This window comes from Oncorhynchus clarkii, chromosome 3 (genome assembly GCF_045791955.1).
Source record: "Oncorhynchus clarkii lewisi isolate Uvic-CL-2024 chromosome 3, UVic_Ocla_1.0, whole genome shotgun sequence".
Classification (NCBI taxonomy): domain Eukaryota; kingdom Metazoa; phylum Chordata; class Actinopteri; order Salmoniformes; family Salmonidae; genus Oncorhynchus; species Oncorhynchus clarkii.
The window spans coordinates 13499396-13514395 of NC_092149.1; the positions used below are offsets into that span (position 1 = coordinate 13499396).

At 45.3% G+C, this 15000-nt stretch overlaps 1 protein-coding gene across 1 annotated transcript in view; it reads left to right on the forward strand.

Moving 5' to 3' along the window:
* LOC139405732 (small conductance calcium-activated potassium channel protein 2-like) overlaps positions 1-15000 on the forward strand; it is a 129321-nt gene that overhangs the window by 86603 nt on the left and 27718 nt on the right. The window lies entirely within an intron of this gene.

The following is a 15000-nucleotide window of genomic DNA, read 5'->3' on the forward strand; positions in this document are numbered from 1 at the left end:
TGTATGTGCATATGGCTGTGTATGTGCATATGACTGTGTATGTGCATATGACTGTGTATGTGCATATGGCTGTGTATGTGCATATGACTGTGTATGTGCATATGGCTGTGTACGTGCATATGGCTGTGTACGTGCATATGGCTGTGTACGTGCATATGGCTGTGTACGTGCATATGACTGTGTATGTGCATATGACTGTGTATGTGCATATGGCTGTGTATGTGCATATGGCTGTGTATGTGCATATGACTGTGTATGTGCATATGACTGTGTATGTGCATATGACTGTGTATGTGCATATGGCTGTGTATGTGCATATGGCTGTGTACGTGCATATGGCTGTGTACGTGCATATGGCTGTGTACGTGCATATGACTGTGTATGTGCATATGACTGTGTATGTGCATATGGCTGTGTATGTGCATATGGCTGTGTACGTGCATATGACTGTGTATGTGCATATGACTGTGTATGTGCATATGACTGTGTATGTGCATATGACTGTGTATGTGCATATGACTGTGTATGTGCATATGACTGTGTATGTGCATATGACTGTGTATGTGCATATGACTGTGTACGTGCATATGACTGTGTATGTGCATATGACTGTGTATGTGCATATGGCTGTGTATGTGCATATGGCTGTGTACGTGCATATGGCTGTGTATGTGCATATGACTGTGTATGTGCATATGGCTGTGTATGTGCATATGGCTGTGTATGTGCATATGACTGTGTATGTGCATATGGCTGTGTATGTGCATATGGCTGTGTACGTGCATATGGCTGTGTACGTGCATATGACTGTGTATGTGCATATGGCTGTGTATGTGCATATGGCTGTGTACGTGCATATGGCTGTGTACGTGCATATGACTGTGTATGTGCATATGGCTGTTGCTGTGTATGTGCATATGACTGTGTATGTGCATATGGCTGTTGCTGTGTATGTGCATATGACTGTGTATGTGCATATGGCTGTGTATGTGCATATGGCTGTGTACGTGCATATGACTGTGTATGTGCATATGGCTGTGTATGTGCATATGGCTGTGTACGTGCATATGGCTGTGTACGTGCATATGACTGTGTATGTGCATATGACTGTGTATGTGCATATGACTGTGTATGTGCATATGACTGTGTATGTGCATATGACTGTGTATGTGCATATGACTGTGTATGTGCATATGGCTGTGTATGTGCATTTGGCTGTGTACGTGCATATGACTGTGTATGTGCATATGGCTGTGTATGTGCATATGGCTGTGTACGTGCATATGACTGTGTATGTGCATATGGCTGTGTACGTGCATATGGCTGTGTACGTGCATATGACTGTGTATGTGCATATGACTGTGTATGTGCATATGACTGTGTATGTGCATATGACTGTGTATGTGCATATGACTGTGTATGTGCATATGACTGTGTATGTGCATATGGCTGTGTATGTGCATTTGGCTGTGTACGTGCATATGACTGTGTATGTGCATATGGCTGTGTACGTGCATATGACTGTGTATGTGCATATGACTGTGTATGTGCATATGACTGTGTATGTGCATATGACTGTGTAGAGGGGAGAGAGAGAGAGAGAGAGAGACAGAGGGGAGAGAGAGAGAAAGACAGAGGGGAGGGAGAGAGAGAGACAGAGGGGAGAGAGAGAGAAAGACAGAGGGGAGAGAGAGAGAGAGACAGAGGGGAGAGAGAGAGAGAGAGAGAGAGAGAGAGAGAGAGAGAGAGAGAGACAGAGGGGAGAGAGAGAGAGACAGAGGGGAGAGAGAGAGAGACAGAGGGGAGAGAGAGAGAGACAGAGGGGAGAGAGAGAGATAGACAGAGGGGAGAGAGAGAGAGACAGAGGGGAGGGAGAGAGAGACAGAGGGGAGAGAGAGAGAGAGAGAGAGAGAGAGACAGAGCGGAGAGAGAGAGACATAGGGGAGAGAGAGAGAGAGACAGAGGGAGAGAGAGAGAGAGAGAGAGAGAGAGAGAGGGGAGAGAGAGAGAGAGAGAGAGAGAGAGACAGAGGGGAGAGAGAGAGAGAGAGAGAGACAGAGGGGAGAGAGAGAGAGACAGAGGGGAGAGAGAGAGAAAGACAGAGGGGAGAGAGAGAGAGACAGAGGGGAGAGAGAGAGAGACAGAGGGGAGAGAGAGAGAGAGACAGAGGGGAGAGAGAGAGACAGAGAGAGAGAGAGAGACAGAGGGGAGGGAGAAAGAGAGACAGAGGGGAGAGAGAGAGAAAGACAGAGGGGAGAGAGAGAGAAAGACAGAGGGGAGAGAGAGAGAGAGAGAGGGGAGGGAGAGAGAGAGACAGAGGGGAGAGAGAGAGAAAGACAGAGGGGAGAGAGAGAGAGAGACAGAGGGGAGAGAGAGAGAGAGAGAGAGAGACGGAGGGGAGAGAGAGAGAGAGACAGAGGGGAGAGAGAGAGAGAGAGGGGAGAGAGAGAGAGACAGAGGGGAGAGAGAGAGAGAGACAGAGGGGAGAGAGAGAGAGAGACAGAGTGGAGAGAGAGAGAGAGACAGAGGGGAGAGAGAGAGAGAGACAGAGAGGAGACAGAGAGAGAGAGAGAGACAGAGGGGAGAGAGAGAGAGAGACAGAGGGAGAGAGAGAGAAAGAGAGACAGAGGGGAGAGAGAGAGAGAGAGACAGCAGGAGAGAGAGAGAGAGAGAGAGAGACAGAGAGAGGAAAGACAGAGAGAGAAGAGAGACAGAGGGGAGAGAGAGAGAGAGAGAGACAGAGGGGAGAGAGAGAGAAAGAGACAGAGGGGAGAGAGAGAGCGAGAGACAGAGGGGAGAGAGAGAGAAAGACAGAGGGGAGAGAGAGAAAGAGACAGAGGGGAAAGAGAGAGAGAGAGAGAGGGGAGAGAGAGAGAGACAGCGGGAAGAGAGAGAGAAAGAGAGACAGAGGGGAAAGAGAGAGAAAGAGAGACAGAGGGGAGAGAGAGAGAGACAGAGGGGAGAGCGAGAGAAAGAGAGACAGAGAGAGAGAGACAGAGGGAGGGATGGAGGGAGAGAGCGATAGAGAGATAGAGAGAGCTGTGTGTTAATGTTTTATGACCTAGAGGACAGATGGGTGATTCCCTGTTTATGACAGATATTTAGTTTGAAATCAGTGTTACTTTGTAAACCCACTCATACACAGACATACACACACACACACACACACACACACACACACACACACACATAAAAACATTGCGAGTCTTTCACTATATTTTATTGATATTTTACAAATAGAGTGTACGGAGAGTAAAGATGTGGTCCCTGACTTTTTGTCTTTTATGTTTTAGATGAAGTTATTTTCAGCAAGTGTCTTGTTTTTTCAAGAGTATTAAAGTCTAGTCCATTAGCAACAGGTTTATCAACATTCAGTATGCACGCACGCACACACATATTTTGATTAAACATTGTTAATCCTAATACATTTCTTATCAGGAGTTCATCCCTCCATCTCCCTCTCCTCCTCTCCCCTCCTCTCTCCTCCTCCCTCTCCACCTCTCTCACCAGCACATTCCTGTTCCCTCTCTTTCTCCTCCCTCTCTATCTCCCTCTTCAGAAACATGTTTTCTCCTTCTCTACCGTACAAAACAGTATTTAATATGAAACTTAATTTACTTCCTGTCCTTTCTCTCTCTATCTCTTTCCGTCTCTCTCTCCCAGGGATGTCTGTGAGACTCCATTCAAGCCACAGTTATCCCTAAAATCAAAGTTTGTCAGACATTTTCCTAACGTCAGATGTTTTTACTTTTCTAAAGTAGAATTCCACATTCTATCTGTAGTTTAGACCCTGTTAGCTGCATGCATTAGGAGGAATCTACAGCCATCAATCCCAAGTCAATGGAAAGGATTGGCAACATCAAATTAGATTGAAGATTTCTCCTAATGCATAGAATCTTGACTTGAAGTTGGACTTCGGACCATTCTAGAGGTATGAAAATGTCTGAGAACATTACATTTTGAGATGCAAAATCCTTTAACTCTCTCTCTTTCAATGTTTATTTAAGGGGCTTTATTGGCATGGGAAACATATGTTTACATTGCCAAAGCAAGTGAAATAGATAAACAAAGTGAAATAAAAAATTCAAATGAGCAGTAATCATTACACTCACAAAAGTTCCAATGTAATAGAGACACTTAGAATCCAAGATGGCGTAGCAGTCAGACGTCTTTGTCCTGTCGTGTCCCTTGTATATATCGTTTTACATCTTTTTCATCGCATATCCTTTAAAATATTTTGCTAAACCTTCATAATCTAAATAGTCTCCTGCAACCCGCCTCACCCAATGTGGCGTGGATCTGCTTTTTTTCCTAAAGTATTTATATTTACTTCGCATCTGGAATCCCTCAACTGAAGCTAGCCAGCTAATTACCAGCTATCAGTCAGCAAACCATTACAAGCGGTCATCAGCTAACCTTCAGCTCAGAAAGCTCTCGCCAGTTCGAACAACGTGACTCTAACCAGAGCATAACGGACCTGTTATTTTTATCCCCGGATTCCTACCACAAACTAAACATTTTCATCTGGATCTTCACAACCGCAATCCCGGATGACTACTCCTGGCTAGCATTTCTATCCCAAAGCAAGCACCAATTAGCTTGAAGCTAGCCCAGCCAGGGCTCCTGTGCTACCCCCGAAACATACTCCTGGGCTACAATATTGGCCTGCTAGCTACCTAGAGCTACTTTGAACCCTACTAATTCCACGACTGGTCTATCGACGTCACCGCACGAAGAGGCAAAAACAGACTTACCCCCATCACTTACCCCCAAATTCTATCCCCTGCTATCTGCTTGCTTGCTAACCCGGTCTGCTAACTGCTAGCTTGCCCTGGTCTACTAACTGCTAGCCCATGCTAACTGCTTGCTTGCTAACCCGGCCTGCTAACTGCTAGCTTGCCCTGGTCTACTAGCTGCTAGCTTGTTTAGCACCGGCCTACTAACTGTTAGCATCGGCCTGCTAACTGTCTGAATCGCTGTGTCCCCAGCCAGCCCAACCACTCACTGGACCCATATGTTCACTTGGCTACGCATGCCTCTCTCTAATATCAATATGCCTTGTCCATTACTGTCCTGGTTAGTGATTACTGTCTTATTTCACTGTAGAGCCTCTAGCCCTGCTCAATATGCCTTAACCAACCATGTTGTTCCACCTCCTACATATGCGATGACATCACCTGGTTTAAACATCTCTAGAGACTATATCTCTCTCTTCATTACTCAATGCCTAGGTTTACCTCCAATGTACTCACATCCTACCTTACCTTTGTCTGTACACTATGCCTTGAATCTATGCTATCTTGCCCAGAAACCTGCTCCTTTTACTCTCTGTTCTGAACGTGCTAGACGGCCAGTCCATATAGTCTTTAGCCATACCCTTATCCTACTTTTCCTCTGTTCCTCTGGTGATGTGGAGGTTAATCCAGGTCCCACAGTGCCTAGCTCCACTCCCACCCCCCCAGGTGCTCTCATTTGTTGACTTCTGTAAACGTAAAAGCCTTGGTTTCATGCATGTTAACACTAGAAGCCTACTCCCCAAGTTTGTTTTACTCACTGCTTTAAATCAAATCAAATGTATTTATATAGCCCTTCGTACATCAGCTGATATCTCAAGGTGCTGTACAAAAACCCAGCCTAAAACTTCAAAAAGCAAGCAATGCAGGTGTAGAAGCACGGTGGCTAGGGAAAACTCCCTAGAAAGGCCAAAACCTAGGAAGAAACCTAGAGAGGAACGAGGCTATGTGGGGTGGCCAGTCCTCTTCTGGCTGTGCCAGGTGGAGATTATAACAGAACATGGCCAATATGTTCAAATGTTCATAAATTACCAGCATGGTCAAATAATAATAATCACAGGCAGAACAGTTGAAACTGGAGCAGCAGCACGGCCAGGTGGACTGGGGACAGCAAGGAGTCATTATGTCAGGTAGTCCTGAGGCATGGTCCTAGGGCTCAGTTCCTCCGAGAGAGACAAAGAAAGAGAGAACTAGAGAATTAGAGAGAGCATACTTAAATTCACACAGGACACCGGATAGGACAGGAGAAGTACTCCACATATAACAAACTGACCCTAGCCCCCCGACACATAAACTACTGCAGCATAAATACTGGAGGCTGAGACAGGAGGGGTCAGGAGACACTGTGGCCCCATCCGATGACACCCCCGGACAGAGCCAAAAAGGAAGGATATAACCCCACCCACTTTGCCAAAGCACAGCCCCCACACCACTAGAGGGATATCTTCAACCACCAACTTACCATCCTGAGACAAGGCCGAGTATAGCCCACAAAGATCTCAGCCACAGCACAACCCAAGGGGGGGCGCCAACCCAGACAGGAAGATCACATCAGTGACTCAACCCACTCAAGTGATGCACCCCTCCTAGGGACGGTATGAGAGAGCCCTAGTAAGCCAGTGTCTCAGCCCCTGTAATAGGGTTAGAGGCAGAGAATCCCAGTGGAAAGAGGGGAACCGGCCAGGCAGAGACAGCAAGGGCGGTTCGTTGCTCCAGAGCCTTTCCGTTCACCTTCACACTCCTGGGCCAGACTACACTCAATCATATGACCCACTGAAGAGATGAGTCTTCAGTAAAGACTTCAGGGTTGAGACCGAGTTTGCGTTTCTCACATGGGTAGGCAGACCATTCCATAAAAATGGAGCTCTATTGGAGAAGGCCCTGCCTCCAGCTGTTTGCTTAGAAATTCTAGGGACAATTAGGAGGCCTGCGTTTTGTGACTGTAGCGTACGTGTAGGTATGTACGGCAGGACCAAATCAGAGAGATAGATAGGAGCAAGCCCATGTAATTTTTTGTAGGTTAGCAGTAAAACCTTGAAATCAGCCCTTGCCTTGACAGGAAGCCAGTGTAGAGAGGCTAGCACTGGAGTAATATGATAACATTTTTTGGTTCTAGTCAGGATTCTAGCAGCCGTATTTAGCACTAACTGAAGTTTATTTAGTGCTTTATCCGGGTAGCCGGAAAGTAGAGCATTGCAGTAGTCTAACCTAGAAGTGACAAAAGCATGGATTCATTTTTCTGCATAATGTTTGGACAGAAGGTTTCTGATTTTTGCAATGTTACGTAGATGGAAAAAAGCTGTCCTTGAAACGGTCTTGATATGTTCTTCAAAAGAGAGATCAGGGTCCAGAGTAACGCCAAGGTCCTTCACAGTTTTATTTGAGACGACTGTACAAGCATTAAGATTAATTGTCAGATTCAACAGAAGATCTCTTTGTTTCTTGGGACCTAGAACAAGCATCTCTGTTTTGTCCGAGTTTAAAAGTAGAACGTTTGCAGCCGTCCACTTCCTTATGTCTGAAACACATGCTTCTAGCGAGGGCAATTTTGGGGCTTCACCATGTTTCATTGAAATGTACAGCTGTGTGTCATCTGCATAGCAGTGAAAGTTAACATTATGTTTTCGAATGACATCCCAGAGAGGTAAAATATATAGTGAAAACAATAGTGGTCCTAAAACGGAACCTTGAGGAACACCGACATTTACAGTTGATTTGTCAGAGGACAAACCATTCACAGAGACAAACTGATATCTTTCCGACAGATAAGATTTAAACCAGGCCAGAACTTGTCCGTGTAGACCAATTTGGGTTTCCAATCTCTCCAAAAGAATGTGGTGATCGATGGTATCAAAAGCAACACTAAGGTCTAGGAGCACGAGGACAGATGCAGAGCCTCGGTCTGATGCCATTAAAAGGTAATTTACCACCTTCACAAGTGCAGTCTCAGTGCTACGATGGGGTCTAAAACCAGACTGAAGCATTTCGTATACATTGTTTGTCTTCAGGAAGGCAGTGAGTTGCTGCCTTTTCTACAATTTTTGAGAGGAATGGAAGATTCGATATAGGCCGATAATTTTTTATATTTTCTGGGTCAAGGTTTGGCTTTTTCAAGAGAGGCTTTATTACTGCCACTTTTAGTAAGTTTGGTACACATCCAGTGGATAGAGAGCCATTGATTATGTTCAACAGAGGAGGGCCAAGCACAGGAAGCAGATCTTTCAGTAGTTTAGTTGGAATAGGGTCCAGTATGCAGCTTGAAGGTTTAGAGGCCATGATTATTTTCATCATTGTGTCAAGAGATGTCTCCCTTGATCCTAGGTCCTGGCAGAGTTGTGCAGACTCAGGACAACTGAGCTTTGAAGGAATACGCAGATTTAAAGAGAGGAAGTCCGTAATTTGCTTTCTAATAATCATGATCTTTTCCTCAAAGAAGTTCATGAATGTATTACTGCTGGAGTGAAAGCCATCCTCTCTTGGGGAATGCTGCTTTTTAGTTAGCTTTGCGACAGTATCTAAAAGGAATTTCGGATTGTTCTTATTTTCCTCAATTAAGTTGGAAAAATAGGATGATCGAGCAGCAGTAAGGACTCTTCGATACTGCACGGTACTGTCTTTCCAAGCTAGTCGGAAGACTTCCAGTTTGGTGTGGCGCCATTTCCGTTCCAATTTTCTGGAAGCTTGCTTCAGAGCTCGGGTATTTTCTGTATACCAGGGAGCTAGTTTCTTATGAGAAATGTTTTTAGTTTTTAGGGGTGCAACTGCATCTAGGGTATTGCGCAAGGTTAAATTGAGTTCCTCAGTTAGGTGGTTAACTGATTTTTGTCCTCTGGCGTCCTTGGGTAGACAGAGGGAGTCTGGAAGGGCACGACTTTTGATGTTCCTTGGTTGGGGTCTGAGCAGATTATTTGTTGCAATTGCAAACGTAATAAAATGGTGGTCCGATAGTCCAGGATTATGAGGAAAAACATTAAGATCCACAACATTTATTCCATGGGACAAAACTAGTTCCAGAGTATGACTGTCACAGTGAGTAGGTCCAGAGACATGTTGGACAAAACCCACTGAGTCGATGATGGCTCCGAAAGCCTTTTGGAGTGGATCTGTGGACTTTTCCATGTGAATATTAAAGTCACCAAAGATTACAATATTATCTGCTATGACTACAAGGTCCGATAGGAATTCAGGGAACTCAATCAGGAACGCTGTATATGGCCCAGGAGGCCTGTAAACAGTAGCTATAAAAAGTGATTGAGTAGACTGCATAGATTTAATGACTAGAAGCTCAAAATACGAAAACGTCATTTTTTGTTTTGTAAATTGAAATTTGCTATCGTACATGTTAGCACACCTCCGCCTATGCGGGATGCACGGGGGATATGGTCACTAGTGTAGCCAGGAGGTGAGGCCTAATTTAAAACAGTAAATTCATCAGGCTTAAGCCATGTTTCAGTCAGGCCAATCACATCAAGATTATGATCAGTGATTAGTTCATTTGCTATAACTGCCTTTGAAGTGAGGGATCTAACATTAAGTAGCCCTATTTTGAGATGTGAGGTATCACATAGAGGAGGTCTTTATCCGAGTGAGATTGCTAAGGCGAACACCGCCATGTTTAGTTTTGCCCAACCTACAGTGCCTTGCGAAAGTATTCGGCCCCCTTGAACTTTGCGACCTTTTGCCACATTTCAGGCTTCAAACATAAAGATATAAAACTGTATTTTTTTGTGAAGAATCAACAACAAGTGGGACACAATCATGAAGTGGAACGACATTTATTGGATATTTCAAACTTTTTTAACAAATCAAAAACTGAAAAATTGGGCGTGCAAAATTATTCAGCCCCTTTACTTTCAGTGCAGCAAACTCTCTCCAGAAGTTCAGTGAGGATCTCTGAATGATCCAATGTTGACCTAAATGACTAATGATGATAAATACAATCCACCTGTGTGTAATCAAGTCTCCGTATAAATGCACCTGCACTGTGATAGTCTCAGAGGTCCGTTAAAAGCGCAGAGAGCATCATGAAGAACAAGGAACACACCAGGCAGGTCCGAGATACTGTTGTGAAGAAGTTTAAAGCCGGATTTGGATACAAAAAGATTTCCCAAGCTTTAAACATCCCAAGGAGCACTGTGCAAGCGATAATATTGAAATGGAAGGAGTATCAGACCACTGCAAATCTACCAAGACCTGGCCGTCCCTCTAAACTTTCAGCTCATACAAGGAGAAGACTGATCAGAGATGCAGCCAAGAGGCCCATGATCACTCTGGATGAACTGCAGAGATCTACAGCTGAGGTGGGAGACTCTGTCCATAGGACAACAATCAGTCGTATATTGCACAAATCTGGCCTTTATGGAAGAGTGGCAAGAAGAAAGCCATTTCTTAAAGATATCCATAAAAAGTGTCGGTTAAAGTTTGCCACAAGCCACCTGAGAGACACACCAAACATGTGGAAGAAGGTGCTCTGGTCAGATGAAACCAAAATTGATCTTTTTGGCAACAATGCAAAACGTTATGTTTGGCGTAAAAGCAACACACCATCCCCACTGTCAAACATGGTGGTGGCAGCATCATGGTTTGGGCCTGCTTTTCTTCAGCAGGGACAGGGAAGATGGTTAAAATTGATGGGAAGATGGATGGAGCCAAATACAGGACCATTCTGGAAGAAAACCTGATGGAGTCTGCAAAAGACCTGAGACTGGGACGGAGATTTGTCTTCCGACAAGACAATGATCCAAAACATAAAGCAAAATCTACAATGGAATGGTTCAAAAATAAACATATCCAGGTGTTAGAATGGCCAAGTCAAAGTCCAGACCTGAATCCAATCGAGAATCTGTGGAAAGAACTGAAAACTGCTGTTCACAAATGCTCTCCATCCAACCTCACTGAGCTCGAGCTGTTTTGCAAGGAGGAATGGGAAAAAATGTCATTCTCTCGATGTGCAAAACTGATAGAGACATACCCCAAGAGACTTACAGCTGTAATCGCAGCAAAAGGTGGCGCTACAAAGTATTAACTTAAGGGGGCTGAATAATTTTGCACGCCCAATTTTTCAGTTTTTGATTTGTTAAACAAGTTTGAAATATCCAATAAATGTCGTTCCACTTCATGATTGTGTCCCACTTGCTGTTGATTCTTCACAAAAAAATACAGTTTTATATCTTTATGTTTGAAGCCTGAAATGTGGCAAAAGGTCGCAAAGTTCAAGGGGGCCGAATACTTTCGCAAGGCACTGTAGGTCAAGGCACAGACACGGTCTCAATGGGGATAGCTGAGCTGACTACACTGACTGTGCTAGTGGCAGACTCCACTAAGCTGGCTAACAGCCTGCTGCCTGGCCTGCACCCTATTTCATTGTGGAGCTAGAAGAGTTAGAGACCTGTCTATGTTGGTAGATAAGATGAGAGCACCCCTCCAGCTAGGATGGAGTCCGTCACTCCTCAGCAGGTCAGGCTTGGTCCTGTTTGTGGGTGAGTCCCAGAAAGAGTGCCAATTATCTACAGTTTTCAACCAGCGATTGAGTTGTGAGACTGCTGTAGAGCTCATCACTCCCCCTAACTGGGAGGGGGCCAGAGACAATTATTCAATGCCGACACATCTTCCTAGCTGATTTACACGCTGAAGCTATGTTGTGCTTGGTTATCTCTGACTGTTTCATCCTAACATCGTTGGTGCCGACGTGGATAACAATATCTCTATACTCTCTACACTCGCCAGTTTTAGCTTTAGCCAGCACATTCTTCAGATTAGCCTTAACGTCGGTAGCCCTGCCCCCTGGTAAACAGTGTATGATCGCTGGATGATTCGTTTTAAGTCTAATACTGCGGTTAATGGAGTCACCAATGACTAGAGTTTTCAATTTGTCAGAGCTAATGGTGGGAAGCTTCGGCGTCTCAGACTCCGTAACGGGAGGAGTAGAGACAAGAGAAGGCTCGGCCTCTGACTCCAACTCGTTGCTTAATGGGGAAAAGCGGTTGAAAGTTTCTGTCGGCTGAATGAGCGACACCGGTTGAGCGTTCCTACAGCATTTCCCTCCAGAAACCGTGAGAAAGTTGTCCGGCTGCGGGGACCGTGCGAGGGGATTTATACTAACGTTACTATCTGTACTTACTGGTGGCACAGACGCTGTTTCATCCTTTCCTACACTGAAATTACCCCTGCCTAACGATTGCGTCTGAAACTGGGCTTGCAGCACAGCTATCCTCGCTGTAAGGCGATCGTTCTCCTGTATATTATGAGTACAGCGACTGCAATTAGAAGGCATCGGCTGTTGGAGGTCCTGACGAACCATGTCCAGATAAAGCGTCCGGAGTGAAAAAGTTTAATGAAAAAAAAAAGTTGAGGGAAAAACCAAAAATATAAACGGTAATTAAAAAGTAAAAACCGTAAAGTTGTCAGGTAGCAAAGTAAGGTTGGCAACAAAACGCACAGCAACACGTAAACAAGTCTGCAAGTTGTGACCGGAAATGGCGTCAAAATCACAGGACACTTTGGAATGCTCAGCTTTAGCACACTTTACCAACCCAGATGTCTTAGCCGTTTCTGATTCCTGGCTTAGGAAAACCACCAAAAACCCTGAAATCTCCATTGCTAACTATAACGTTTTCCGCCAAGATAGAACTGCCAAAGGGGGCGGTGTTGCAATCTACTGCAAAGATAGCCTGCAGAGTTCTGTATTACTATCTAAGTCTGTACCCAAACAATTTGAGGTTCTACTTCTAAAAATGCACCTTTCCAGAAACAAGTCTCTCACTGTTGCCGCTTGCTATTAGACCTCCCTCTGCCCCCAGCTGTGCCCTCGATACCATATGTGAACTGATTGCCCCCCATCTATCTTCTGAGCTCGTGCTACTAGGTGACCTAAACTGGGACATGCTTAACACCCCGGCCATCCTACACACTAAGCTTGATGCCCTCAATCTCACACAAATTATCAATGAACCTACCAGGTACAACCCCAAATCAGTAAACACGGGCACCCTCATAGATGTCATCCTAACTAATTCGCCCTCCAAATACACCTCTGCTGTTTTCAATCAAGATCTCAGCGATCACTGCCTCATTGCCTGCATCCGTAATGGGTCTGCGACCAAACGACCACCCCTCATCACTGTCAAACGCTCCCTGATATACTTCTGCGAGCAGGCCTTTCTAATCGACCTGGCCAGGGTATCCTGGAATGACATTGACCTCAACCCGTCAGTAGATGATGCCTGGCTATTCTTTAAAAGTGCCTTCCTCACCATCTTAAATAAGCATTCCCCTCTCAAAAAAAATTGAACTAGGAATAGATATAGTCCTTGGTTCACGCCAGACCTGTCTGCCCTTGACCAGCACAAAAACTGCATTAGCATTGAATAGCCCCCGTGATATGCAACTTTTTAGGGAAGTTAGGAACAAATATACACAGGCAGTTAGAAAAGCTAAGGCAAGCTTTTTCAAACAGAAATTTGCATCCTGTAGTACTAACTGAAAAAAGTTCTGGGACACTGTAAAGTCCATGGAGGATAAGAGCACCTCCTCCCAGCTGCCCACTGCTCTGAGGCTAGGAAACACTGTCACCACCGATAAATCCACTATAATTGAGAATTTCAATAAGCATTTCTCTACGGCTGGCCATGCTTTCCACATGGCTACCCTTACCCCGGTCAACTGCCCGGCACCCTCCACAGCAACCCGCCAAAGCCCCCACCATTTCTCCTTTACCCAAATCCAGATAGCTGATGTTCTGAAAGAGCTGCAAAATCTGGACCCCGACAAATCAGCCGGGCTAGACAATCTGGACCCTCTCTTTCTAAAATTATCTGCCGAAATTGTTGCAACCCCTATTAATAGCCTGTTCAACCTCCCTTTCGTATCGTCTGAGATTCCCAAAGATTGGAAAGCTGCCGCGGTCATCCCCCTCTTCAAAGGGGGTGGCACTCTAGACCCAAACTGCTACAGACCTATATCTATCCTACCCTCTTTCTAAGTTCTTCGAAAGCCAAGTTAACAAACAGATTGCTGACTATTTCGAATCCCACCATACCTTCTCTGCTATGCGATCTGGTTTCAGAGCTGGTCATGGGTGCACCTCAGCCACACTCAAGGTTCTAAACGACATCATAACCGCCATCGATAAGAGACATTACTGTGCAGCCGTATACATCGACCTGGCCAAGGCTTTCGACTCTGTCAATCACAACATTCTTATTGGCAGACTCGACAGCCTTTGTTTCTCAAATGATTGCCTCGCCTGGTTTACCAACTACTTCTCTGATAGAGTTCAGTGTGTCAAATCGGAGGGCCTGTTGTTTGGACCTCTGACAGTCTCTATGGGTGTGCCACAGGGTTCAATTCTCGGGCCGACTCTCTTTTCTGTATACATCAATGATGTTGCTCTTGCTGCTGGTGATTCACTGATCCACCTCTACGCAGACGACACCATTCTGTATACTTCTGGCCCCTCCTTGGACACTGTGTTAACTAACCTCCAGACGAGCTTCAATGCCATACAACTCTCCTTCCGTGGCCTCCAACTGCTCTTATACGCAAGTAAACCTAAATGCATGCTTTTCAATCGATCACTGCCCGCACCTGCTTGCCCGTCCAGCATCACTACTCTGGACGGCTCTGACTTAGAATACGTGGACAACTCCAAATACCTGGGTGTCTGGTTAGACTGTAAACTCTCCTTCCAGACTCACATTAAGCATCTCCAATCCAAAATTAAATCTAGAATCGGCTTCCTATATCGCAACAAAGCATCCTTCACTCATGCTGCCAAACATACCCTCGAAAAACTGACCATCCTACCTATCCTCAACTTCGGTGACACTCTACTCAACAAACTGGATGCAGTCTATTACAGTGCCATCCGTTTTGTCACCAAAGCCTCACACATTACCGACCCTTGCGACCTGTACGCTCTCGTTGGTTGGCCCTCGCTTCATTCTCGTCTCCAAACCCACTGGCTACAGGTTATCAACAAGTCTCTGCTAGGTAAAGCCCCGCCTTATCTCAGCTCACTGGTCACCATAGCAGCACCCACTCGTAGCACGCGCTCCAGCAGGTATATCTCAGTGGTCACCCCCAAAGCCAATTCCTCCTTTGGTCGTCTTTCCTTCCAGTTCTCTGCTGCCCATGACTGGAACGAACTGCAAAAATCTCTGAAGCTGGAGACTCACATCTCCCTCACTAGCTTTAAGCACCAGCTGTC